The sequence below is a fragment of the Molothrus aeneus genome, chromosome Z (assembly GCF_037042795.1).
Source record: "Molothrus aeneus isolate 106 chromosome Z, BPBGC_Maene_1.0, whole genome shotgun sequence".
Lineage (NCBI taxonomy): Eukaryota > Metazoa > Chordata > Aves > Passeriformes > Icteridae > Molothrus > Molothrus aeneus.
This window is the reverse complement of record NC_089680.1, coordinates 14,322,802-14,347,293: the sequence shown is the minus strand read 5'-3', so window position 1 is coordinate 14,347,293 and position 24,492 is coordinate 14,322,802. Positions and strand designations below refer to the sequence as shown.

At 40.6% G+C, this 24,492-nt stretch overlaps 1 protein-coding gene across 5 annotated transcripts in view; it reads right to left on the bottom strand.

Moving 5' to 3' along the window:
• Positions 1 to 24,416, bottom strand: part of SEMA4D (semaphorin 4D) — a 100,003-nt gene extending 75,587 nt beyond the window's left edge. Inside the window, exon 1 of one of the 5 annotated variants that reach the window (XM_066569242.1) lies at positions 24,322 to 24,416. The gene's annotated coding sequence lies outside the window, so the exon portion shown is untranslated. Of the gene's footprint in view, positions 1 to 24,172 lie in introns of all 5 variants that reach the window. The other 4 variants (XM_066569245.1, XM_066569246.1, XM_066569243.1 and 1 more) reach the window with 4 other exon arrangements.
• Positions 24,417 to 24,492: the final 76 nt, after the last annotated feature.

Here is a 24,492-nt window from a genome sequence, read left to right as displayed (position 1 = left end):
GATCTTCTGAGCTTCTATACCTTTACCTCCATTTTTAATTAGGACTCTCTCAGTAACATGTGCATGGGATTATAGATTTCCTTCCCTCCCCCACCCCCCAATCAAGTTTCAAGTTTGTGGACCACATCCAAGGAGCTAGTTTCTATGCATTCCTAAGGGAGAAAGGGCTATAGAAAAGTCTTTTATTTCTGCATGTATTTCCCAGAAGGCCCAACTAATGCAAAAGGAAATGTATCAGGCTTCTTCAATGGGGGGAGGGCAGGAGGGGATTAACATGTTTCATGGGCAGAGTGTGTGCAAGCCAGGAGGGTTGAGCACTTCAGTCTGAGCAATTAGATGCAACTCTTTTGTAAACCTTACCGTACAATATCTGAAATACCCTTTTCAACAGAAAAACCTACTCAAGTAAATGTCGAAGTAAATTGTGCTGAAAACCAGACTATGTCACAAAAGGCTACTGTAAAGGGACACGCTTGAGACTGAATACATACACCTCATGAGAATCACCACTGAAGCACATCAGCATCGTGAAGTTAAGGGTATAAATTCAGGAGCACACGTTTTCATTGCAAGTCAGCATCATCTGCATGAACAGTTTCATGTAACTGATAGCAACCATTTCCTCCTCCTAAAATGATTTTGTACATACTTCTCGACAAAGTTTTTCAAGAACTTACCAAGTTTGGGTCCAGCTTCAGAAAGATGCATCAAGATTAAAAAAAAAAAAAAAGAAAAAAAAGGCAACTGGGGACTGAGCAACTGTTCCCTATACTAAAATATTACAGGAAAGCTAAATAAAAGGTTATTTCTCCAGGACTGTGACTCCGCCTGCTGGGTCTATTTTACTGGCAAAGCATATCTATAGGCAATGTACAAAGCAGCTTTTTCCCCATCTCACACCTCCAAGGGACTCCAACCACCATGTACACTGTCTACTGCAGCATTCCTCATGCCTCTACTGTTCCCCTCAGGGCTGTTTTTTCTTTAAAACACCCCCCCCCTTCCACTTGCTCATAAAAGTGGATTTAAAAAAGGATTTAAAGCAGACATAGCCTAAATTTGCTGAAGGTGGATACTGCTTTCATTTTTACAGAGCGGACAGGCAGCAGGCCATGCCACTCAAGTTAATAGACAAACATACACTAACATACAACTAACTGAACAAGAAACTCAATTCAAGTTTTACTGCATTTGCTGGTCCAAACATTCCTACTCCACCTGTATTTGAAAACTGTTAGCAGTTTAATATAGCATGCAATTATACTATAGCTGTCTACTCAAAGTGAAAACAGATTCACTCCCAGAATTACTCAGCATTATTAGTTACGGTGTAAACAGCCTCGGATATTTAACTAGTACATTCAATAACATAATCACTCATCCTCCTCTTCAACCCTCACATGGAAAAGTAAAAGCAGCCAAATTATTTACTTACTTAAAACCAAACTATCAGGTTGATTGTTCCAGGACTGTGCTTTTAGATGGTGAACTATCCAGTACTATATTTACAATATTTAGTAAATCCATGGGGAAAAAACTCAACAAGATTCAGTACTGATTATGTTCAGTGGGCCCTCAAGCAGCCATCTTCTTTTCTATTATCTCATTATTATTTCAAAGTAACTTCTTTTCTATTACCTCATTTTACAGTATTTGAAGGGTTCCACTTCTGCAGAACTATATTCTGAAATTTTCACACTACAAGTACTAGACTTTCTATCCACAAACAGCAACGTTTCCAACAGTAACCAATTTGACTATGAAACACCTACTACAGTCTAAGCAGTATGTAAGCAATTTAAGATTTTATCATGTTGATAGGAGAAGGTGATATTGAATAGCATGATCATTCATTTAATAAGGTATGAAAAGATCCAGCAGCCAGAAACTGATGATCAACAACAAAATGTGCAGGCTCTCACAGAGGAGAGTAATTAATCCCTGGAAATAAGATGACATGGAGGATTTGCAATCATTAGAATCAAAATAAGGAGAAATCAATTTTCTACACAGGGAAGATGAGAGTAGTGGGGAAGTCTCGTTACAAAATTTCACTCAGCCATTCCAGAGGTTTTTGTTACTCAGGGACTAAGGTAATACCTTTAATTTGTTTTTCTTCAGGGAAGCAGTTGCTCACTGTTTTCATCAGGTTATGTTTTCACTTTTAGCTGAAGCTCACCACCCTACCTCTTCCCCCCTCCCCCCCCCATCTCAAGCAAGAGAGTGGGCATTGAAAGAGTAGGCAGGACACCAGCCGCTGTAATTCTGGGGTGCTACAAGCAAACCAATTTTGCGGCTCTATCAAGAATTTTACTATCTTTTACATTTTTTTACATAGTTCTATAACACAGCCATGCCACAAAGCTGCAGAAGCAATGAAGGATAGAGCACAGCTGCAGCAGTAGCATGCACAGCTCTGTAGCACAGCCCCTTCTCAGGGCAAAACCGACTCAGCAGTCTGCTGCTACCACATGCAGCTGCCTCACCATCCCATGCAGAGCTCAGAAAGACTTCATATGTGTACCTCTGAGAGAGACAACAAAGACCAAGGCAGCAATCAAGCTGTTTTAAATACATTTCTCTATTCTTTCACCCAAAACAAAACAATCCAAAAAAACCCACACCACACCAAAAAACAGTAATTCACCATTACAGCACAGATTTTTTTCCATTATGAATCTGCCCAACCCATTGTCAAGTTGGAAGCGAAACCCTACCATCAGTACATATGTGCTTTGGAAACAATGTCTAGTGATTACAGAGCAAAGCTCTACTCAGTGACCTATATAAAAATTATTGTGAAAAAACCTTCCTCATTTCTCTCTGGCTGTATACATAGCTTTGAAAAAATCCCATCTAGATTTTTAAAAATTTTCTGTAACAAAGCCACATTTCTCTAAGTCTGTTCCTATTTGCCATGAATCACTGCAATACAAGTTCTCCATATTAACTCCTTCAACCTTACATGGCATAATTGCAAATGTTCTCGCTGCATATTTTTACATATTTAACTGAGAGATTTCATGCCATGCAAAAGAAATGTCTCAGTACACATTTATTTCACATGTTAAACTTACACAGTACTACACCATTTACTTCACTATTTCTAGATAAACTCCAGCATAGTGCAACTCATAAACAGCAATTATAACACAAGATAAAATGCAATGTAGCAATGCAAATGGAACTCCCCAAACTGCACAGGATAATTAAGAGCTTTCATGGGAAATCCCACGTGAAGAAAAATTTCCTTGTAGAACTGTAAGTTGATAGACTATAAAATTGCATAAATGGGAAAGCTTCAGCCTCCAGACACTGCACATTCCACATACATGCTAGCCATCTTAAACTCTCTCTGAAAACCTGACATTGGATCTGAAGCTCTCCGGGAGAGTCTGGAGCAAAAGAAAAGCAGCATTATGTCATGTTCTGCCTATGGTAGCAACACGGTTTGGAGGAACTTTCTCATCCCTCAGTATCACACATCTTGTCCAAATTATTATTTGACCAGAGCATTTGTGCTTACACTGTTTCTACCCTCAAGAAGGCATTATGGGTTACCAAAGGGTTTAGCAGAACACCTTACCCTGCATATCATCTGCCAAAGTGAAGTCAACAGCAAGTGCCAGCTTGCTGCCAACTGAGGATCTTTCCTCCTACACCAGTCTTTCCCTTCACAAGACTACAAATTCTTAAACAGAGGAGGATCACTGATCTAGTGCCTGGTGTTGAAGTGCTACTCTTGACACAGAGTTAAACACAGTCCCTATCCCAGAGGCCCTGTATGTCTGGAGCCTCTGAAGGCACGGGTGGTCCCCTCAGGAAGTAATGAATCCCGATCAATCAGAAAGATGGACAAAACATAGCCAGTTGACACTGAGCTCAAGCAGCCTCCCTTCTCCATTCTTGACTACTTCCTGAAATATTTCATCTGTTTCTTTCACTCGCAAATCCAAATCCAGAAGGCAGACACTACAACAAGATCAGTAAACACTCCTAAGCTTGTGACTAGTAGCTTCTCTAATCAAAGAAACACGTATAACTTGTTTTTTTCTTCCCAAAGTTTCCTCATCCGTCCTCAGAATAACACTGAGCTTCAAGCAAATAGGGCCCTTCAGGATCCTGATGTGCACTAGATTTCCAGACAAGAAAATTTGTATTTACATGATTAATAATGGAATTACTATAATTACTTATAATAATATATTAGTATAAATTATATGTTAGGTACTACAATACATATTAATACAGTGATATAATTACTTATATATATTAGAAAAATGTTGTAAAGTACAGGCTTCTTTGATTGACTGAGGCCTTTAAAGTTTAAAGCACCATTTACTATAAAAGGAAAAAACAGTCATGAAAACTGGGCTATGCATTCATTTTACTTAGGTCTTTCAAGCAAATGTAAGTGCCTTACTTTACTGAGCTTTTTAAAATCCTCCCAGTTATAAAATTCTAACAGCAAATTTATATTGCCTACCTAAACTAATTTCAAGATCATGATGCTATCACCTGAAGTCACTTAAAACTTTTTAGAACAAACTACTTTTTAAAACTAACTTCTTCATTCAGTTACCATTCATACAGTGACTTTTCCAGAGGCCAAATAAAGCATGGCAAATCAGTCACTGCAGCTCTTCCCAAACACCTTGACTGTTTGCATCTCTGGTAGCTCATGCAAAGGGGTGACTTTGTCAGCACTATTTCTGCAAACCATTTTAACTGCAAAAGCCAGCATGCACCACTGGCTTCTGCTCTGGCATGCTGTTCTACTACCCCCAGTCTGGTCCTTGGTCACGCTGCTGAAGCGCCTGCATTAATCTCAAACATCTGTGATTTTTTTCAAAAGAGATCATTATTAGTTTCACAGCAGTTTTTGTGGACCTTATTTTACATTGATGAAGGCTAATAGCAACAACCAGAACAGCCACAGCTACTTTGTTCACACAGAAAACAATGTGAGACTGCCAGCATCATTCTGAATTGCCAAAATTGCTAAGTTTTATTGCAGTATGTTAAATAGCTGGTCTACAAAGCAAAGTCACAAAACTGATGGTTGATCATTTCTCTCTCCTTCACAGCAGATGCCAACTACTCAGCTACAGTTCATTAATAAGAATAACACGTAGTCAGCTGATACAAACATGGTAACCAGAAACCTCTCATTGTTTTAACCATTTCATTCTTGACAGAATAATGAGAAAGAAAACCAGAACACTGTCCACTTCTAATATGCAACTACACTTCTTCAGCTGAAGTCTACAGCACAATTCCTTGACTAAAAAGCAGTAATGCTCAGCATATAAATAAAAACTGGATGATGAAAATTATCTGGCAAATTTATGGTTTTGTGGGCTAAAAAGGAAAAGAAACAACAGTAAAATGTGATTTGTGTAAAATGAAAGAAGCAGTGGAGAGGGACACAACTTTCATGTGAGAAACACTCTCAGTTCCGCGCGCTACCACTGGCTGTGGCTTATGCCCTCACACCTTGGGCTGCCCAGAGGCTCCCTCTGAGAAGGTTCCCTAACAGCCTGTTCCCATGCTCTTATTCCTGGAGAGGGCAGCCCATGGCCTGGAGTGGAGGCCATGGCCAACAGGCAGGCTGGAGCCTCAGTGAGGTTCCCACAGCAGCAGGCACCACTGCCAGGTCAACAGAGGACCTCCCGAGGTGCCCCAGAGCACCGGCACCTCTGCCCCTGTCTGCCAGCACCTGCAGAGCTCAGGGGAAAACTAATTACCACATAAGCAACAGGAACAAAAGCAAAGACAAAATAATAGTCTGTACTCAAGTGCATCAATAAACAAAGCTGTAGAGAGTTATGCAAGACAGCAGTCATGTGGCACTAGCTTAAAATAAAAATTAATAAGAGAAAGGAATAGGAAAAAGCAGACACAGCTACATACCCAGACAGAAAACGGAGAGAGCAAAACACCAATGATCGCTACTGCAGACCAGAAGTATCAGCTTACTGCTCCCCAATGAAAGTTACGCCATGTGCCAGGTTTCAGCCATTCACAAGAAAAGCAGGTCTTATCACACACATCTCCCACTGATAGATGGGACCACCCTCTCGAATCACTCCAACTGACTGCAAAGAAAAGCCACCTGCACCCACAGAAACAATCCTCATCTCCCAGCAGCCTCCAAAACCAAACCAAAACAAAAAAAAAGCCTGCTGCGGCGAACTCTTCCTGAAGTACCTACCACCACCAGACCAAACTCTACTGCCCTGCCTGCAGCCATTCAGTGCTCCCTGCACACTGATCTATGCACACCATCCACTCAGCTACATTCTTCAGGAGAGTTTCCCCTCCCAACAAAGATGGACTTCCTCAAGAGAGGTATCCAATTTTTTCTGTTTGCCATCATCTCATTTGCTGCAAAATCCTTCCCCATTCTACACACTACATCATCATCTCTAGTCTGCTACCTGCTGATCTCCCTGGAAATAAACATAAATATATACACCTTTTTGTCATAGTAGGACAGAAAAAGAAATTTTAAGATATCAAACTTCAGACAGCACTGTACATGCAAGTGCCAATACACAACTCAATGACAAACATTCATTTCTCTGAATCTACTTTTCTGTCATTGTTCCAGTTTTGGTCTTCTTTTTCTGACCAAATTTTTTAAAAACTTATTGGGAATTCAAAGGTTCAGTGATACCTTGACTAAAGGTCATATTAAAACATATTAAAGAAAAATTAACATATTGAAAAAATACTGAAGAAAAATATACATGATAAGTGAGTACCAGGTAACGTTCTTCTTAAATTCTTAGCTTCTCAAAGTGCGCACGGATTCACCTCCACATTTCTTTTTTTTAGTAGACAAAGCATTAATGTCATTAAAATGTAACAGCATCCTTTCAGTACAATCGACTCCTGCTATTAAAGAAAAGAGATCTTTTACAAGCATAAAAGATTATTCTGATGTCTTCTAAAAGGCAGATTTTATTCTTGGTTTGCCCTTTTGTTTTGCACATATTTCCAAACAACACCCTACTGATTTTGTATTTGTGCAGAGTGCATTCTATTCACTTATTCAAGTGAGCTTCAGTGATGCTGATAATCAAGGTACAGTTAAATTTTTAAAATCACAAAACCAGAAAAAGCAAATGCTAGTTATGAAATACATACCACAAGTTTCAATAAAAGCAAAAGCACTGGCACGATTCAGAAGCAATAACCAGAAAATGCAATAGTACATTCTAGAGCACAAGCACAACTGAGGTCTGTGCCTGTCATCCCAGCCCCCATTTATTCATCTAACTTCATGTCTTTGGGCAAAAAATAGTGATATGCAACTGCCATCCACTTTTCTAAACACAGATTATTCTGTATACATTTCAAAAAATCACACCAAAGCCTGACGTCTTCAAAATAAATCCCAAGATTCAAGTTACAGTTTTGCACACTTATAGTGCAAATAAAGCAGCCAATTGTTCAGCTACAATTTACTCAAAACAGGCATCAGTGTTTTTCATTATTTCTTCAGATTTAAGCTATATGGCAACAGAAAACATACAGTATGTATAAACAATGTACCAGCAACAACAACAACAAAGAAAACAGCTTCCCAGTAGGTCCTACTAGACAATACTGAGGCCCTTACTCAGGCATTGCTGTTCTTGGGGACTGCAAGACTGTATGTCTCCAAATGAACCAAGGCTATTACAAAAATGATGAAAACTAGTCACAGAAAGACATCCTGATGTAGATGTACACATAAGAACACTTACAATTAATCTCTACATAGGCAACATGACTCAGAGTCAGGTTAGGAAACTTCAATCTGCTAAGCAATTCAAACAGCTTCATTGTTAGTTATGATACAATGAAATTGACCAGTCAACAGTGACTACACCACGTAAACCTCTCCCATTTGGAGCCTAGATTACACCATTTTACAAGCTGAATTCTTTTCCACTGCCACTAAATTATTCCCTATTGTGACACCTCATTTACTAGAAGAACCTCTAAATGAGCTTTTAATTTACTCTGCCTAACAAAATATTTTAAAAATTAATTTCTTACCTGTAACTCAAGCTGCATGGCTGTTCTGAGAGCTCTAATACAAGGACAGTAGCAAATGGTTGCCTTGAGCAGTTGGCAATGCCCTAATTTTGTCATCAAGTAATGAGTCTGCCACAAAAATAATGACCACATGGCAGCAGCCTACTGGATATAAATCCCTTTGCTGCTTAAAAAACTAGATTTTAGCTCAGTATTGAAACAAAAACAAAACAACCCCTGTAATACTATCTGAAATGAGTAGAAAGAAAAAAGAGCATCAGTGCTGATCTCACTAACAGGATGCAAATTAGCACTAGGTTGTTTTACATTTGAGCAAGTGTAAAGATAAAGAATATGAAACAGGGAACACTTAGCTCTTCACATAGTCAGCTCCCAAGTGCTAAATGCTTCACCATGTAAATGGAAAACCTTTCTCAAGAGACACTAATACTAAAAAGCAGCAAAATAAATGTTTTGGGAATAGCCTCCCCTCTCTCCAGCCCTGCTTATCCTTTGTTCCCATAAGGCTTCAGTTCTTGGTTAACATCTCTGTGTCTGAAAATAATTGCCTGCCTCCTAAAGGCATCTCGGACAGTGTCACTCCTTAATCAGCAGGAGGACAGCTGAGTGATGTGAGGCATTTCCATCTTCTCCCTGGAGCAATTGCACCATCTCTACACGGCACTACTGCAACATCAAGAACTAAAATGACTTTAGATGTGGTACTGTCCCATAACGAGAGCCATATGCCAATAAGGCTGCCCTCTAAAAACCCAATTCTATTACCAGCTGTCTATTAGGACTTAGCTTATTGATACAGCTATGCCAAGGATCAATCAGTGCAGCCTGAATACAAACCTCAGGGAAAATCCATCTGTAGAAATGAATTCCCAGCATATTTGGTATACCTAGATGCAAAAACACAAGCAATAATCAACTGCATTATCTTCAAATTTTTATCATAGTGTGAACATGGTAATCAGCACCAGTAGGTTTGCAAGTTCTAATGCTCTGGGCACAGGAAGGATACCAGTAAAATTCCACTAGATTTACAAAATGCAATGAATTTACTTCTCTGCACAAATACCTTAGAAAATACAACTAGTTACCTATTTCTCAGCAAATTGGAGGGATGGAGAAGAAAAACGTGATCATGGGCTTTGCTGATATACTTGCAGTGGGTATACCAAGAAGGTAATGTGTGAATCAGAATAATACATATTTCAGCTTTCATCAGATCAGTAATACACACTATAGTTTCACTCCACAATGAAACATCAACATCTAGAAATTGCATGGATGCATTTTTTCAGAGCAAGTCATCTTCTCTTTCCACATGACCCATTTACTTGAAAATCTAGACATAAATCACATTTTCTGTAAGAAAACGTAAATCCCACACATCTTTCTTTTTATACAGCTCTCCATCCTTCCCAACTCCACACCCTTCCTAACTATCCACTGTTGATGTCTGTGCCACACAGCTCAGACACGTGGCTCCCCTGCCCCATACCTTTTCAGTTCTGCTGTATATTCCATAAACTAACAGCTACTGCTACCTTTCCCGCCTCCAAGCATTTGGGATTCACTTCCACAGAAAGACTTACCTGGAAAGCATTTTGAGATATAACAGCCAAAGGCAAAGTTGAGTGACTCAAAGGAGCAGGACCACTCAAATTATAAAATTTAAAATTCTGCTTCTCCTCCTTCCATAAGGCTCACTTTCTTCTTTGGAACTACTTCATGTGGCAGTGACCATGTTTCCCACTGGCATTTAGGTACCACAAACTCTTAACACATCTGCCTGTTTGGGGCCCTCAAATGCCACCAGAATATGACAGCACTGGTAGCACCATAAAGCCACCAGTAACACATGAGCCTAAAGTCTTTAGATTTTTGCTGAAAATGGAACTCATTAACTGTGAAAGCAACAAACATCATCTTTTCACAACCTCCAAGTCCCTCTTTTCCACATAAAGGGAACTATTAATTTGGCTTTATCAAGCACAGTGTGACTGTTGGAAGAGAGCTGCCAAAGCCTTTATAATTACTTCCTCAACCTCTCATATATTTCTTCTTATATTTCTTCTCTGCTTCCTGAATGTTATTTAAAGCTCACATTTTCATCAACTACAAAAGATTAAACTACCCTTGCTTTATGTCACATCACCATAATACAGGAATACTTTCAACCTTTTCACACAAACTCTGAAAAACAAATACAATTAGGAATTAAAATTAAATCACAGTTCTGAAAATGGAGACAGAATCTCCCAAACTGTACTTTGGGAGATCCAAAAGAAGTGCTTTATATCCTGAAAATGATCAAGGGATCCTGAGAAACTTGAAGAAACATGGCAGCAATGTAATCAGATAAAGAAACCTTGAGTTCAAGAAAGTTTTGCCAGATTGTCATGGCCAATAAGCAGGCTGGAGCCCCAGTGAGGCTCCCACAGCAGCAATCATCGCTGCTGCCACTTAATGCTGCAAACTAAGCCATTCAATTCCAGAAGTAAAACTCCTGTATTTCACGAAACAGAGAGGCTGGACAGGAAATGGGAAGTGCTAATGAAAAGCTCAGGTTTTAAAGTGTTTCCTGTTCTCACTAGAAACATTTTCTTGATTAATCAATGTATGCCTCTATGATGCATGTCTACATGACCGCCCATTACAGAAAGAACAGCGAACGTCACTAAAATGTTTTCAACTCTGCAGATGGCCACAAGAAGCATTAAGCTTCATTACTGATCCTCCTTGCTATCACAGTTTCTCCCCCTTCAGCAGTTTCAGAGCTAGGCTCTTCCACATGCCTCTCAGAGACCTCAGGCTTTAAAACCAGATCACACTGTCCTCCTGCCAAAGAGCTGAGCAGAGAATTACAGCCGAAGTCCAGACACATGCCACAATTACCACAGCAAACACTCAGCTGTTTTAGTGAACTCCTGATTTCCACCTGCCACAAAGTTCAACCCCAAAATAAGCACAAGTACTTTACTCCTATGGGTAACTTCCTGGCTAACAGCTGGGCGACGACAGAGCCTCTGATGAATTCTGCATCTTGCTGGGCATGAAAAGTTAACAGCTTTCACCTTCCCACTCCCTGCCTCTGCCACAAACACAGGCACTCCAAGTACTAATACAAATACAAGGTTTTGAACAATTGCTGCACAGACTGATCTGTGTACAGATTTGTGATACAAATCACAACAGAGCCCCAGAAAACACCATCATCACACTGCCGGTGCTGTCCTGGATACTGCACGGCTTCCCTCTTATTCCAAACACTTAACCCTTTGGCACAAATGCCGCTACTGGTTTGGCATGATGAGTCTGGAAAATCTGTGCCAATGTGCAAAGAGAACAAACAGCTATGTGTGTAATTTGAATGTACATGATAGCATTAGGAATTTAAGGCAACTGAAAAACAAGCTTTATATACAATACTTCTTTGTCCTAGGTACTAGAAACACCTACATATGTAACCTGATTTATATAACAACATACACTTATCAGTCACTAAAAACACACTACACCTACTCTATCTTTGCAGTTTTAATATAAAATTCAGATTAAAACAATTACTAAGCAGCTTGATATTAAAATTTAGACTAAAGTGATTTTAATTTTAATGAAGCCTGACTTCTAAGTCACATGGAATACATTTGTCTTCAAAAACAAGGTATCAACTATGTTTTTATGAACTCTATCGGAGTAAAGGAAATGAAACATAAGAATTTAAAGCAAGCTGAATTTTAGGTACAACTTTTCTCTTTCAGTGAAAAGCAATAATCATCCATTTTTATTACAGTTTTGTCCTTCACATTCCTCTACTCAGGATGATTCAGGAAACACTAAAGTTGCTTGTTCCAGTACATGCAGTACCCACCTGACATTGTTCTGGCTCACGACAGTACAAATAGTTCCATCAATGCATTTGAAAAACAATGACTTGCCAAAACAAACAGTGGCTCAAAAGTGTACTTTCCCTCTTTGAATGCTAAAATTGATATGCATCATTATTTTCAGTATCTCGGCAAATAAAATTTAGTTTTTTCTTGCTTCCCACAAGAATCTTAATATATGCCACCTTCAGATAGTATGGCCTATAAAAAATGCTTGTGGCTTTGCTGTCAGTTTTTGATTAATTTTAACCCTAACCAAAGGGTTCGTCTATCTGAACAGAGGGCATGCTCAGGGGTGGCAATGTATAAAGAAAAAAAATAATAGCACGTTGCCTAAGTAACCAAATACAGAATCTCAGCTACATTTACAATTTTTGACTCTATAAAGTCTTACATCTAAAGGCTTTAACATCTTGAACTCATGCAACCACAAAGGATTTTCAACACCTCAGGAAAGTTCTCAAAAGAGCCTGCTGAAGTCATTTGATCATATCTGAAGAAGTTTTGAAGTCATGGCAGCAATCCCGCAAGGACATCTAACCCAACATTTTTATAGTGTTACTGGCTGTAATGTAAGTACTACATTAAAAATCCACACTGCTCTTCCTAGTGAGATCATTGAAACATTTTTCAGAAGCCAAACACTTTTCATTTTCTCTGCAAATCCTGAACAAAGGCTACAGTATTATCTTCTAGATGCATATCTATTCCAGCTGAGCTTTATCCAGGCAGACATTTCAGGATCAGGGCAAAATGTTCAAAGACTGCCCCAACATCATGGTCTGAACACTCAAGCTCAGAGCTGCCACAGCACCTCTCCAACCAGAAACACATGTTCAGATCATCAGAGTCTGTTCTGCATTTTATGTACCTATCTACAAACTCCAACACACGCTTTCAGAATCCTTTAGACCACTTAATTCCCACCTCTACACATCTTTATCTCCCTTTTAGGCAGTTTCAATTAATGTTATTTATCTGGATCTTGCTTGGTTTTATTCTCTATTAGTGACACAGGACATAAATCCTCACAAAGTTTGCAAACAAGTTTTCAGGACCCTAAAACAGTGATTAGAATCTTAACTGTAATTGAGAGAGAAGCTAGCTAACAAATAATGCTTTCTACTCTCAAGCATTATTCCAACCCATTCCTGGCACTGTAAAATTGCTATGGGAATGTCCTTCTGCCACATTGCAGAAGCTGACAAAAACAGCACAACTTTCTTCTCTGGTGGTAATCACCAGAACAAAACCCCAGAGAGGGGGGTTGTGACTGGTGTTTTACTGACAGCACTCTTCTCTCAGAAGACATGATCATGGTCTTCCTGGATGCTAATATATTCACTTGCAAAACGTCCTGGATTCAGGCACTAAGGCAACTTGACCCCAAAGCTACTTTGGCTTTAAAATGCATCTGTTTAACTCTGGTTAAAACCAAAAATTGTCAAAACAATGCCTCATCCTCTGCCTGCTTTAAAAAAAACCAAACATCTACACTGACCTTTCTAATTCAAGAAAATGGATGGAAATGCTGTAACTATGCTGCCATGTCCATTTGATATGTGGTCCTGATGTCACCAAGATCTGTTTTCTGCTTTTACTTAGATCCCTAGCAGACAACATTTATCTCTTATTTCAAAGTGAGCAGAAATACTTATTCGTATCGGAAGTCACTGTAAAACATTCCAAACACAGGAATTAATAAAAAATTACACAGATTATTAACAGTATCCTTTGCAGCCTAAATGAAAAAAAGGAGTTTGCAATACTTTATAATTTCTCCTCCAAGTATTCTTTTCCCTATCTCTTCTATAATGGAGACTATCCTTCTATCCTTCCGGGATATTTCCCAGCATCATGAACTTTCCAGTCCTGTTTGCATAGTCACTATGAACTTTCCACAGTAACCAAGCAGGTCATTCAGTACCAAAAACTCTCTCAAGGAACATTAGGGATCTGTATAAGAGCAGCATGAAGGGTGCTTTGCTTCATGGTCAAGGCAGAAGCAGTACTTGAGGCTCGTAGTAACCACAGTCTGCTCAGCCTTAGCAATTCAGATGGAACAATACATCTGTAGCACTAAAATTTCCTGTTTTGGCAACCCTAGGCAACTCTGTCCATTTAAACTATCAATCACCAACCACTAAGCTTTAGTAGCATCTGTACACCTCTTCCTTCTGAAAGAAATGATGGCGAAATGCTGGAGTGATTCTTTATGCACACAAAATATCAACAAAATATCTGTCATTTTCCCTCACCAAGATAGCAACGGCCTCACCTAGAGTCACTACTGATTAGTCCAAAGTAAAAAGATAGCCCAGCTGTCCAAAGTAAAGGCACAGAAGAAACAGTTTTATTTCATCCTTCTGCAAAGGTCCCACTGCATTAGTTCTGGTATTGTAGCTCAACCTCTTCTAGCATAAATGTGAAACGCAAAAGTAATTCACTTTTCTTCACAAGGATGATCCAAGAAAAGTGATGGGTGGCAAAGTTCTACTGTTTCTTGGTAACAAAAATTCCCAGGAAGTGCAACATGGTGCACCTGAGAATTACAAGTAAAAATAGCTAACCTGGACAGAGAACACTCCTTTTACAATCCTGATACCTGGCCACCACTGCATGAAGAAAAATACTGTCAAGAACACAGAGATGGGGAAAGGAGGCAGAGATTTGAAGATGCAGCGAGCACAAATATGCCTTCCAAACAGCTTGCAAGCCAAGAGAAGTTTCTGCAGGAACAGTTTGCTCTCCCCTCCAGCGTAAGGTTTTTGCACATCAGCCACTATACTGCTCAAGAAACTACAGTTTAGGCTATCTCGTGTTCCTCTGCTTTGAAAATAAGTCTTATTCAACAGAGAATTAGCAGTTTGTTTCCTCAAATGTTGGAATCTGAAATGTAGAAAATTCTCAGAACTTTGTGCTTGTAAGACAAAGCTTAGAACTAAACATAGGATTTGATCTGAGACTTTGGAAAAGTCTTCTAAATTTAGGTGTTGGAATTGAGAATGTGGATTTATAGTTTAAAGTAGAAACACATTATACTAAGTAGAGGAAAGTTTCGAGTTTTAGGGTATAGTGTAGGGTATAGAGGAGGGTATAGTATTGTAGGTTTGTGTGTTATGATTAGTTAAGAAAACTTACTCTGTAGCATGAGTCTTTACGATAAAATATTTAAAGATTAACTTAAAGTATAAATAGCTTTATTAGTAGTGGTTTTTTAGTTAATAAATTTTGAAAAGATTTTTTAACTAGAAGTCTTGTGACTTTCTAAGCCATGTGGTGAGGATGTGAGCTAAACTCACCTTTCCTGCTTATGTAAAAGATTAAAAAAAAATCACATCATCTAAAACAATTTAGAAGTTTTGTCTCTAACTTATTTAAAATTCTTGCCCAAATTCTCACAAACACTTTTATCAGAGTAACAAACCCTTGCATAATAAACTTTGAGTAGAATTTTGGTACAAAATACACTAATGTAAATAAACAGCAACTAAGGTGGTGGAGTGATGTTGGTGCAGCTACAATCCAAGTCAGATATCCATCTCCAGAACATCACTTATGCCCCCAAATGCCATCTCAAAGTCTGTCAAATGAGAAAAGGACAGCTCTGTTCCTTATAAATATCTCCACACTCCAAGGACTTTAAATAAGGGATATTGTTAAAATGAAAGATCAAGTTAAAGCTATACATTTTGTAACTTTAAAAACATCTCCCCCTCCCTTCTGTATCTTTAATCAAAGGTTATAAATGCGTACAGGATGGCTGTTGCCATGGAAATATGCAGGCCAACATCTCTCTGTGGGAACCTCAAAGCTCCCTTCACTGTCAGGCGCCTTGTAATGACAGGGCCACATTAGCACCTTTGACTCTCAGAGGCCATTTACTGCATAGAAATTAGCACAGCTGACTCCACTCACCTTCCACAGACTAACAGTAACTACTCCTGCTCAAGTGACTTTCCTCTGCACTCGTCCATTACCCCGGACACGCTCCCAAACCTACTTCAGCATCATCCCTCCCTCACACTACAGCAAATTCATTTTCAAAGTATACTGCCTTCTCAGCAAACACTAATCAGAAACCAGATGTTGCACAGGCCATCAGATGCTCCACCTGATCAAGAGCATCATTTCATAACCTGCTGAGAAATTTCTTTTTCCAAAGCAATTGACATATAATAAATCTCCATCCTATTCCAGAAGATGGAAAGCAGAGCTATGAAGAAAAACAGAGGCAGACATGCAGCAACAGGAACCGAACTCTCATAAAAGCCAACAATTAAATTAGAGAACACAAGACAGCGTCTGAATAATGGTTACTTTTACCTCTGATGGTTGCCAGTGCTAAAGAGGGAAAAAGAAGTTCTTAAAAAATCTCAGTGGAATTCCTGGATATCAGCATGTACCATTTGATGCACAATCAATTTATGCACATAGGAGGCCCATTTCAAGGCAACTGCAAAACAGATGCCTTTTTAAAATATTAAATTAATTCCAAAGAGGCAAATTCAGCCATCTAAAAATGTGTTCTTATGAACATCTTAATACACACATGAGCTAATATACACATTTGTACGGTCACATGTTTGTATGAAGTAGATTTGTGCCACATACCCTCTGACATTGGAGTAATAAATCCCTTAGACAAATAAAAGGTAAAATTTAACATACATTTAGAATAAATTTATCTACATATCTTAAGAAAGAAACTATTTCATTAGTATTGACCGTCATTAAAAACAGCTAGTCAAGTACATTAAACAGCTAATATACTATGAATGTATACCTGTGGGTTGGTTCTTTTATTTTTTAATTCTTCAGAGAGAGGAAATTGTAGAAATAAAAGCTCTTAAGCCTATGGAAAGGTCTCACACATTCATCACACAATCCTTCCACAATCCTTCACAACTGATTTCAGTACAAAAGAACTGAAACTACATTCTATGTCTCACTTACCTAGAAGATAATCAGGATGACCTTTCAAGGCAGTTTATCAATATCACTGATGCTGAGTAAAACCTAAGTAAGATTTAACTAAGCAGTACATTTATTTCCATAGGGCCAAACATCTAAACATTTATATTTTCAACAATCCCAATAATTTAATGAAGAAAAAGGCAGTCACTCTCTCATCTAAATAAGACTGGATTTTAACAGGAAAGAAAACATTAATTACTACCACTGTGCAAAATACAGACACTTTTTAATGGCTTTGCAAGGTTTTTTGTAGCTTTGCTTTCTTGGTGGAGACACTAATTCCATCAAAGGCACTTATTTTCTTTACACCTACAGGTCTGATCAATCAATAATTTTCTGACAAATGGACACTTTGGGTGGGGTACATCTACAGCCATACACAGATGGGGATCTGTGTGCGCATACATATGCACCTACAGCAAATCCTTCGTAATTATATGCAATTGCTGAGTGGAAAAAGGAATGCCTGAATTTCTTGCCTCTGGCCATTTTAGGGCACTTTTAGTGAAAAGAAACAACAGCTATATGGGAGGAAAAAAAAAGCTTTAAGCATAGCATTGGTCCAGCAGACTCCTAAAATCTGCAGAAAACTAAAGCTTGCTACTGGGATTTTTGGTTTTGGGGGGTTGTGTGCATGTTTTTGGCTGGTTTGGATCGTTTTGTTGTTGTTGTCATGGGGGGGTTTTGTTTGGTTTGGATTTTTGTCGTTGTTATTTTGAGAGGTCAAGAGAGTATATTTGTGCAGGTCCCTGTACTAGAGGGCAACCTCAGCAGGCATATGTCCAGCTTCAGCTACGTTGCACCCACACAAACCTGCTAGCAAGATGAGGGTCTGATTATTAACTTCTGTGCGCAGACCACTCTTCTCTTCTTAAATGCTTTGCAGAGAGTTCTTACAATACTCAAACTAAGTACAGATTTAGACACAGCAATACCTCGTGGCCCATAGTGCAATGTCTGGCATGAATCACAGTCTACTGAGAACATCCAAGATGGGGCTCAGAAAGAAGGGCAATAAATATTTTATAAGATTAGGTTGAGAGAATATTGATTGTCCCAAAGCCTGTCATTGTATCAGCTGGTCCAATGATCCCCCCTTCCACAAACTGTCCTCCTTACATCCTCAAACAAAAGGAGTCTCATCTGATTTTACTGAACAGTCAAATGTTCTGCTTGCATTAACAAATGGGATTTTATTTCTTAAATGTGACTTAATATCTTCTGAATAAATTCAAGCATTACTAGATGAGGTGAAAGCACAGAGAAGAGTATATGTAAAATACTGTATTGACATGCATTCTTAAAAGTTACTGTAATTCTAGCAAACAAACCAATATTATCCATGCCCATATGACAGTCCCAAACACCACACGGTATTGCCAGTTTAGTCTTTCCTACTGTCAAAAGAAATGATCTGCAAACCAAAAAGGTAAAGTAATGAATGCATTTTATGAAGATAAATTATGGATTTAAACATGTCCTCATACAAACTTTGACCAGTCCGTATCATGCTCAGCAAAACAAAAACAGCTCCTTCTGAAGTGTTCCAGAATTATGAGTTTAATTACAACAAACCTAATCAATGTCAAGCACAACCTCAATGACCTGATTTAAGACGTCAATTCAATGTGCACTTTGTTTTTTAAAAAGTCTGTATTTCTCCATTCTCCCCAGAACATCTAAAATCTACACAGAGAGAGAATTCACATATAAATCCAAGAGCTTCCACATCTCTAGGTCTCTCCCCCACATCCTGCATTGTTTTTCCAGTAACACACAATTGTAACTCACTATCTCTTTCAGTGGAAATGAGAACAAAGACATTCTATAAAAACAAAAAGCCTCCACATTTCTATTCATCTCTTTGTATATTCAATGGCAAAGTTTATACAGTATCATTTGTTTATTAAAAAAAAAAAAGCACAACTGAGCATATACTTATAAATCAATGATTTGGGGCAAGAAGAATGCCTGCTTTATATTGAGAGAAGGAAAAAAACCTCAGAAATACCGTTAAAGGCTGGCTGTGAAAACCACTCCTCAACAAAGCAAGAACTATAATCACGTTTCATGCATTCTTCCCCTACTCCTTGGCTCTGCCATTTGCAATGTATGCAAATCTGTATGGACCTGGAGGTTTTACTCAGGCACAGGGAACTCCAGTCTCCCCATTGTCTCGCCTTGCTGCAGTTCTGTCAGACCTGCTTTAGGTTCCAGACAACCTTTGGTCTCTCTGTTGTACACCAGCAAAGAGTGTACAAGTCTGTAAAGTTTCTCCTCTCCTCTCTGCTTTCCCAGTAGAACTAGCCATCTCCATAAACCCTCCCCTGCTTTGCATATTCGTTTCTGTCTCCCAGCTAAGTAATCAGATGCACGAACAACATCACAATTTCCCAGTCTGCTAACTCCATATATTTCCAAGTCACTTCCATACCAGTGCTTTATCACTTACATATCTGCTCAGCCTGCACAACCCTGCAGAGGAACACACAACCAGGCTCCATACAAGAAACAGGGAACCTGCCTGTCCTTCCAATGAGGCCAACAGGTACTAATTTTGCAGCAGTGTTCAATCCTCTTTAGCCTGCTTCATATATAGGCTAATACTAATTTTTTAAGAGGATCAATGCAGAAAATGCCTAGTGGATTATGAGTTCACTGCTGTACATGAACAGAGTCAAAAACAAATAGGTGGAAGAGCAGAGAAAAATAAAAGATGTGTCCACCCACTATTTCTTGTACCAACAAACTTGGTTCTAAACTTCATACATGATCTTCAATTAACTATGTGTAGTCTTTATAAAGGTTCCTAAGTTCCTTATCTGCTTACATCTACAGATTTTTATTATTATTTTCATCTGTTTACAGTTCTTTATTATTTTGGCATCTGTTTTGTCCCCTTGCCCAGGCCACAAGAACTGGCTCCCTCAGTACAGAACTCTTGAAGTAAAGGCTGCTATTTAATGTTTTAAAAGACTGATGTGTCAAAAGTCTCAGAGTTACAGTACTGAAAAAAAACACTCATGACCCTTCATTCAATGCAAGTCTTCCTTCCCTCCTCCATCCCATAATCAAAAAAGAGAAAGCACTACACTTAGTAAAAGTAAGTTCTGGTACATTTATTAATTTTGTTTTCAGAAAGACAGACATACCCAGAAGCTCACTGCACCACAACTTTGGTGTTACAGGGAGCAGGAGGAAACAGAGCAGCTCTTGGACACCCTTGGCTAGAAGAGGAGCTCAACATATTTCTTACTGCAGGCGGTATCCTCCCTCATGGTGAATGAAAGCAGGCTACAGTAGCACATCCAGAAGCTAAACAGGCCTTTGTGTTCCTGGAACTTTACAGGCAGATGAAAGAACATAAAAGCTGTTTGGCCAGAACACAATTAAATGTAAGACCTCATTAATCCAGTTCTGGACAGCAAGATCTGTAACTTCCCAATCCAGGATGACAGCACACATTAGTCTGAAATAGGAGGTTCTACTTTTTCTCTTTGTAGCTGAAGAGCTATGGGAACAGAAAAAGTAATTCTTGGTTCCTTTCATCAGTCCATCCAAGAAACAAGGACAAAACCTTCATATCAGAAGAAAAACAATTAAAACAGCTTCCACATCTAGCCTGCATAGCTGTATCAATACACAGGCAAGTTAACTGCAAATGGAAGCCTTGGCAGGGCCTTTTGGCATTCCCAAGCTCCTTCTGGTACTCAACCAGCTGTATGCTCCACGGAAAACCAGCTCTTCAGGCACTTCAACTTCCCAAGCTCAAGACATAAGTAAAGTTAAGTGGGACTTTATTCATTCTTTTCAATACACTTCTTTTACCTACCTACCTAAACACTCAGGCACAGAACTACCATGCAAAGCCAGATGAAGAAGGCCTTATAAAACATTGCTTTATCATCAGAGAAATGACTAGTTAGAAAAAAGGAGGCAGAAAACTTCAGAGAAAAAGCAACCAAACAAAAAGCCAAAAGCACTTCCAGATCCTTGTATATTATGCAAGTTTCCAAATGAGCATACCTTTCTTCAGTTAATTAACATGGCATACAGCAACTGAGTATAGGGCAAAACAGAGAACACTCCCCCACCAAACTGTTTAATATTACCACAATGAAAGTTTCCAATCTGCTTTACTTGTTTTTGTTGTCATCTTTAAATCTCCAACCTTATTCTTACATGCTACCCAGAATTTAAAACACTGTGAAAAATTGTCTCAGTCATGTCTACGAGTATTTGATTTTTAGCTCATCATCGATCACCACCCACTCATGAATAATGCTTTCATGGTCATACCTTCAGAAGCTACTTTTCAACTCATTTAAATCACAGAATATGAATGCAACAAGATCCAACACTTGGAAGCACTGGAGGCTTACAAGACATGTTAGTCAACTTTGGCAATTATTTCATTATCTCTGCACAGCAAAACCCGGGTTAAGTAACTTCAGCTCTGAACATTCAGGGGAAATACTTTATATTCTTGTTATCTACAAAATCCCTGTTGCAACAACTAGCTTGAGATTCTCTTTTTCCTGGAGAAAACCAAAACTAAAACAAAACAATCAATCAGTGGAGTTCCAAGATAACATAACTATGATAGAAATGCTCCAAGATTTTATTTCTGTTGATTTAGAGTCCCACTTAGAAAAGCCATCCTTAACAATCAGATTATGGCACAACCACCCAGCTACTTATCCAACACCTTTTGCAAACTAGGTGACATATGCAAGTATTACAGCTCATGCTCGCAGTCCAGAACAAGAATTGATTTCTACATGACTGAAAGAGACCTCCCACTTGCTTCCCTGCAAGAAAACAACTAAGAAAATGTATTTTAAAATGAAAATATTCATTTGGCACACACCCCCTAAGACAGGTGGGAGAGAGGACAAGAGTGCGCTGCAGAGCAAGCACAGTGCAGCTTTCAACTCCACCCAAGCAGCCTTCAGCAGATGACAGATCCTCTCGAGTTCTCCAGCTCCTCCCCAGCAAAAGGCTGCGTGAAGCAGGGAACTCTGAGGCTCAGCTGCTCAGGAGGCAGGCCAGTATGGGATGTGCCAAGGCATCTAGAACATCTCTTCTTTTTGCAGGACCTCTTAATGGTATGAATCCACACATTTTGGAAGAAAAGGCTATCAAGTGTTCAATGTAATAGCTGTTTATGCAGGGACTGGGATGGGGGAAGGAGGTAAGGAGAGTGAATCATAATACCAGCAAAGAGATGGCAACACATCATATTAAATTAAGTCTGTGGGCACACCTGTACTTAAGAGTATCCAGAAAAACCTATGAATCAGTGTTAAGAGTTTTCAAATAGAACCGTTCACATCAAACACCTAATTTGTTGCGGAAGTAGCTATCACCCTCCCCACTAGCTACAATGGCTTTTGTTTCTTAAAAAAAAAAAAAAAGAAAAAAAAAAGCCACGAGAGAAATCTAAAACACCTATTTTGGTAGGTATGAATGCAAGCAGCTTTTGTCAGCAGACTCTGTAGCAATCCTGGACCATCGAAAAAGCTATATAAAGTAATTGCTTCAGAGGAGGGGGGAGAGATGGTGAAATACTTCCTCTACAAGCCAAGAGATGATAGTAAAGACAGACTTCATCTGTCAATCCAGCTCCCCATTTACAAAGCCTCCCTTTTTTTTTCCCCCTCTAAAAATATAAATGCAGTAACACATTGCCATGCCACCCGTTTGCTTCCAGTGCAAAAAAGTCACCTATAATTCATCTCTGCTACCAGAAAGAATGAGTGGCCATCCATCCATAGCCTGCTCGTCCCAGGCAGCACACTGTACAAACGCTCTTCCCTGCACAGCAGGGAACATGGTACGTACAGTGTTTCACCCAACACGAGGCAGTCGGTTCTCTCTTACAATGCCCCTTTCTAACTCAGTTTGTAAACGATACTCCCACTCCGGCTCGGCCTCCACATTCGCCATCCATGCAGCCAGCACAGCTTCCTTTAGGCGCACTTGCGTAACTGCCTGAGCTCGCACTCTTTCTAATAAAAGAAGTCATTAAACAGTTCTCTAACAAAACCTCCATACAGGTATCCAAAAGGGAGTATGAGATCAGTAGCTATTTCTGAGCCTGACGGGCACAAAGCACTCAACAGACGTGTGCTAATTACTGTGAGAATTTCAATTTTCTTTAAAAAAGAGGCTTTATTACTACACTGATTTCCAGAGCTACTAGAAATACCTGAGTGCTATAAACTTAAAGGTGATGTTTCACATTCTTCAGCCGAAGTAACTCCCCGTAAGAGGTACATGACAATAACGCCATGAAGGTAGGAAAACGTTTCAGCGTTACACCAAAAAGCAGACTTCAAAAATCCCGTCAACCTACAGATCCATCAGGCTCCCTCCTACACCAGGGCATGATCAAGCTCCTGTTCCCCTCCCTTCTAAAGGCAGTCACGTAATAGAAAGGAGCTGCAACAATGAAGTTACCACGGCTGCATTCATCCACTCAGTCCCTCTCCCTTAAACGCCCATGATGCGTAGTTTTGTATACACGGAAAATACCATGCAACAACCCACACCTCCGGGAAGCAGTGAGGACATCCCCTCAGAATTAGCTGAGGGGCAAATGGAGACAGAAAACTCTCTCTTCACCATTACCTTGCAAACTCAGCACCTCTGTGGAAATCTGATTTAAACTCTCCTGACAGCTAAAAAATAAAGCAGCACATAACAGCTCTTCAGAACACATGCAGCCGGTTACCCCACGGCAAGCACCCAGTGCCGCGTATTGCTCTTCGCTCTATGAGGGACGGCGGCTCCCAGCAGACAGCGGCCTCCCCGAAGCGCCCGGACACACTCCTGGCAACCGCTTCTCAGCCAGACGAAAACGCCTCGCATCCGTCCTCACCACCCTCGGGCGCGCCCCCGGACCCCGTCTCGGCGGCAGGTGCGGCAAGCGCGGGCGGCGGGGGCCCGACCGCCACCCCGGGCACGCACCTGGCGGGGCCGCAGCCGGCGGTCGCTGCCGCCGGAGTCAGCGGGGCTCGGGGGCGGTGGGAGGAAAAGCAGATTTATAAACCTGGCAGCCCTCGCTCATTTGCTGCAGCTGGAGGCTCCTCCTCTCCTTCTCGGTCCGGCCGCGTCGCAGGCGGGGGCTGCCAGCGCCCTCGCCCCCCACCCGAACCCAGCGGCGGCCCGGGCCCTGTCAGGCGGCAGGACGGACTGCGTTCCTTAGGAGCAGCCGCGCCACCCCACCCCCCCACGCCCGGGTCCCCCAGCCCCGCACCCACCTCGCCGGGAGAAGGCGCGGCGGGCACGGACGGTCGCTACCCCGGTGCCGACCGCTCCCTCGCCGCCGCCTCCTGCTCCCTCCGCCCGTCCCCCGCCGCCGTCTCCTCCTCCTGGCCGGCGCACAGCCCGCCCCGCCGGGCGCTCCTACCTGCGGGGGGCTGCGGCGCTCCCCTCGCACGGCGCCTGCCTGCCTCGGCGCCTTCCCCGCGGCTGGGGCTGGGCAGGCGCAGCCCCCTCCTCCCCTCGCCGGCGGGGGCAGGGCGGCGGCGGCGGGAGGGGCAGGAGGAGGAGGAGGAGGAGGAGGAGGAGTTGGTGCCCG